At 34.8% G+C, this 4706-nt stretch overlaps 1 long non-coding RNA gene across 1 annotated transcript; it reads left to right on the top strand.

Moving 5' to 3' along the window:
• The first annotated feature begins 1303 nt into the window (after window positions 1-1303).
• On the top strand, window positions 1304-4312 carry LOC306881192. The gene is made up of 5 exons (XR_013785128.1): window positions 1304-1680; window positions 2261-2315; window positions 2725-2877; window positions 3189-3280; window positions 3675-4312. It is a non-coding gene; the product is annotated as an uncharacterized lncRNA (long non-coding RNA).
• Window positions 4313-4706: the final 394 nt, after the last annotated feature.

The raw sequence follows: 4706 nt of genomic DNA, 5'->3' as shown, positions 1-4706 counted from the left end.
TAGACCACATCTATAATCCATGATGGACAGCCCTTTTAAATCTTGTTGTTTTTTTATCACTTGTAAGATCCTTCATATCTTCACACATTGGAATTCATACTGTAGATAAAAAGAGTCACAGATTGAGTTATCATTTTACCGGAAATAATCCATGTTCTACAAAATGCTTCTAATTCGGAACACACACCGCTTTCTGGTGTCTCCTGCCGCATCATTGCAGTGCATGATAAAGTGCACGGCTCAATTTCGCTACAGCCGAGATTAAGAAAACCATGCGCTACTTGCTACAATGGGGCATTACCATATGAATATGACCATCGCATCTCAGTATCTTTAGCCCATCAATCTCTTCTGGCTCTTGTAGGGGAGTCAGATAACCTCCAGGAGATCCCTCTTAACCTCAATTCTGCAGGATGGATTAAGAAATACCCATGAGCGGAGTGTTTGAGGAGAACGGCGGCCCTGCCATTATTCTTCCCTGAAACGAGTTATAATACAATTAATCTTGTCCAGGAGGAAAAATATGGCACCTAAGTGAATTTTACATGAAGACCCTCCCACTGCTTATCGCCGGGGCCCCTTTCCTGGACGAGGAGTAATTGTGCTCTGACAGAGACAATGACTGTAGGTGAACTTCAGTGGAGACAGCTTTCAGAAGACTTGTCACAGGCGCAAAAGAGAAAAACATTCAAAAATATAAATAATGTTCTTTTTTTATTCTTGAATTCCTAAAACCAAAATGTAAGATGTCAGTTCACTTGTATTACAACAGTAAATACTCTGTAATTCTATACACATTTTTGACCATGATAAATATGTGCAATGACATTGCATAGAATTATTTCACGTAGAAATATGATGTTTAAATTGTTACATATTTTGCATATTTATTTTTACTTGTTTGTGCATTTTAACATATTGTCTGTAAGGAGTTCCCTTAGAAATGTATATATATATTTTTTTGATGTATGTCTACAGCATCTGTTCCTTCAGCTATGCACAAAAAAACCATCTAGATTCTCTATTCTGTATTATCCAGTGAAAAAGAGAACCCATTCCACACCAAACATCTGCTGTATGTCTTTCTTAGCAAAGCGGAAGTAGTCTTGAGAGTCACTTCCTGCTGTCCAGGTGCAAACCGAACAGCTGTGTAAGCATCTCTCTGTTAAAAGCATTACCACATGTTGTAAAATCCATTGCCACAACAAACCATGAGAATAATTTGCTATCACAAGCTCACTCTCCCTTGATAATATCTGGATGCTGGGAGTGTCGTAATTAACTTTCCCACTGGGAATGCGCCTACACTCAAAAAAATGAACAAGGAAGGTTGTGCACTTTACATAATATTTGTATATTCAGTTTACTTATAATAATTGTCTTTGTTGACTTGAAATGTTTTTTTCTATTAAAGTCCACGTAATTATGTCTCAACTTAACTGTACAAAATCCTAACGCGTTGTCTAAACACAAACCATTTATGTTAAGTAAAAAATTCTTACACCCAGAGGGTGGCAGTATAGTGCGACGCCAACTGCCATGAAACCCCAAAGAAGAAGAAGAGCAAGACGCGTCAGACTAACGTGTATTTGAATCTGCACACCTGCGTGACCCCCTGCAAAGATTTTCTTCGATTGGTTTTGACAGAGGGACGTCTTACCTTTTCAACGACTGGTGAAGGTAGGAGGATATTTGTTTTTCCACCAGTATCGATCATTTTTTATTTGTAATAAGAGATATGTTCTTTATTTTTGGCCTGCTTTAGTTTTAGAGAGTTCTAGCGTCTTAGACATGCTGAAGTTAGCATGCTAGCTTAGCCACATGGCGCAGGTTGGTCCGCTGCATATTTACATTATTTGGGCGAAAAGAAAACGTAATAAGAGAGAGTTCATTTATTAAAGTTCTCCGTCGCTACGATGGATTTTTAAACTGGAGCGAGTCTACGATTTTTTTTTCCGTCAGTTGCAGGGTTCCTGTCTGTCCTTAATGTCTTATATTCACTTTTCATAATTTTAAGGCTGTAAATAGGATTACATTTCTCAAATAGTGTAATACATTTCTTAATTTTAATTTGAAAAGACGCGGTGTATTCTATCAATACTTGGTTTGAAACTTTTGTATTTTCCAATTTGTTGTGATACTTTCAATAAAAATTACAAAGTGTGATTTATTTTTGTTGGTTTGTAGTTTTTCAGATTAATTAAATTTCACAATCTTTATCTAATCATTTTGTTTGTTTTTATGCTTTGCAATTTTTCAGGTCCTTAATAAAAGGTGTGTTTTCTGTTCCTGCCAAGGTAACTTACTCACAATAGGTAAGATCTGCAACATCTACTAATGTAAATACTGTTTCTTGCGTTTATTTAGTTTCATTTAATTTGTTAGTTCTGAGTAGCTTGTTTCTGTTTGTATCCTGTTTACTTTTAAGTATCAGTAGCAATTGATAATTTCAGTTTTTAACAGATTATATAAATGTTTTAAATTATTTTAAGTCATATGGTTTGCTATTTGTAAAACTCTTCTAAAATTTATTTATTTTTTGCAAGTCAAGCTTCTTTTAACTGAAAGCACTTTTTTGTTTTGTTTGTTTTTTTGGGTGGTGTGTGTGCTTAAATATTCAAATGAAAGAATTATAGAATACAGTAATATATGGTGTTTTTAGTAAAATTATTATTATTATTTAGTATACACCAATAACAGGTTGTTTGTGGACATTATTTAAAGGTGGAAGCAGAATTTCTGAGGATTACCACTGTTCCCCTCGTCACAACGTTTTTTGCACAACTTGACCACCACGCTGATCAGCTCATCAGAGTGCTGAAGACGGGTGGATCTAAAGGAAAGAAAATTAACCTCACCTTTGCTCCGACTGCACAGGTGTGGTTTACTACTTTGTAGAACACATTTAGGAATAAGTAAATTTTGACTAGTCTGTGTTGCCATTTGTCAGAAACCAATAACATTGCAAATGCACCCTGTATGAATATAACATTTCTTTGATTCTATTTCACAAAGCTTCTGAGATTAACAGCTAATTTTTTTTTTCTTTAAACAAATTGCTATTTTGTATTTACACTACACACTATGGATAAATAACCAGAATTTTGAGGAAACTGATGTACTGACGTTCAAAATGACCATTCAAAGTTACAAGCAACAGAAAGAACAGAACTTTTTTTTCTATTTAGAATGAAACTGTTGAAAAGAAGAGGGAGTGCCTCCACAGGGCACTTTGTATCTATCTAATGAAGATCCGAGCAGTCTCTTCAAAGACTATCTGGTAGGTAATACTAACAATTACTGCAGCAGTAACGGTATAGGGCTTTTAAGAATATCACAATATCCATTTAACATTGTGGGATATGACTTGTAGGAATGGCAATTTTGGTCTAGACCAAAGTCATGTTTCTGATAATTTAATCTAAAAATGTAAAAATTATAATCTTATAAAAGTAGAACTTATGGCAGTGCTGCTATATTAGATGGCATCAGATCATACAAGTGTAATTAAGTGGCCAGTGAGTGTACAAATTGTGAGGAATCAGTTTGGACCAAAAGTTAGTAATCAAGCACTATTTTAAAACATTTATGGAGAAAACTGCAATGCATTGAGCTCTTTGGAATTATGTAATTGGCTGGTGATTTCATTGTTGTCCATTTTTGTGTGTGGAAAGGATTCAGATGGCTGTGCTGCCCAGAGGGACCTTGAACAAGTTGTCTTTGGCATCTACAGCATTAATGCTGAGGGAGGTGATGCCGCCACCACTCCAGTTGTTGGAATAGTGATTGAGGGTGTTGAAGTGCTTCACGACTTGGGAGACATCGCTTCTGCATGTGCACTCTTAATGGGTGTCATATATGCATTGAACCTCAGTTATCCTCAGGAACTGAAAACATTCTTTGAGGTGCTTCAGAAAATCTTCCTCCAGCTGGATGCTACCAGACTCTCAACCAAGGTACAGATGCTTAAAAACAAACTGTATGAGTGAACAAACGTGTGGCGTTTAACATGAAGGCCTGCTTTGCACTTGAAACCATTTAATTGAAAAGCACTTAAGTTTATATACCTTTTTTTTGTGTGAGACACACACCACTGTTCTGGGTGACGTTTCTTTTGTCATGTAAAGCGTGTCCAGAGTTTTTTTTGTTTTTTAAAGGTAAAGATAACCAACTTTAAATGCTGCCACTCATGGGTATGTTTAACTATTTTTTTTTTCTCTCTTTTGTAAAACAGAATTGATAATAAACAGTTGTGTTGTTGATAAACTCTTGTGTTGTGAATAAAGGAACTAATAAATGTTGAGTTGAGTTTACTAAAGTATTTTGTGTGGAACCTGTTGACAAACTAGAGTTAATTCAACCTAACTAGTAAAAATTAAAGTTAGCGAAAGCGTTTTATTTTGATTAAGCTTGAATTTAATGTTTTGTTGTAAAATCATTAGTTTACTTTGAATAAACAAATATGTAATATGCAAATTCTAAACAAATTTGGTTAGTCCATATAACATAACTGACTTTAGTTGGTTAAACTCAAATGTCTCTTGTTGAGCAAAAATTAATGATAATAGTTGGCTTGACTCAAAAATATTATTTCTCCCTAAAACAACCCCATTAAGTTAGATAACCTTGAAATATTTGTTTTCAACTTTCATAATTATATTTTGTGGAACCTGTTGACAAGAAAAAATTAATTAAAGTCAAGGTTT

The sequence above is a fragment of the Barbus barbus genome, assembly GCF_936440315.1.
Source record: "Barbus barbus genome assembly, chromosome: 15".
In the NCBI taxonomy this organism is placed as follows: Eukaryota; Metazoa; Chordata; class Actinopteri; order Cypriniformes; family Cyprinidae; genus Barbus; species Barbus barbus.
Note: the sequence above shows the minus strand (reverse complement) of the source record. Positions and strands in the feature narration are given on the sequence as shown.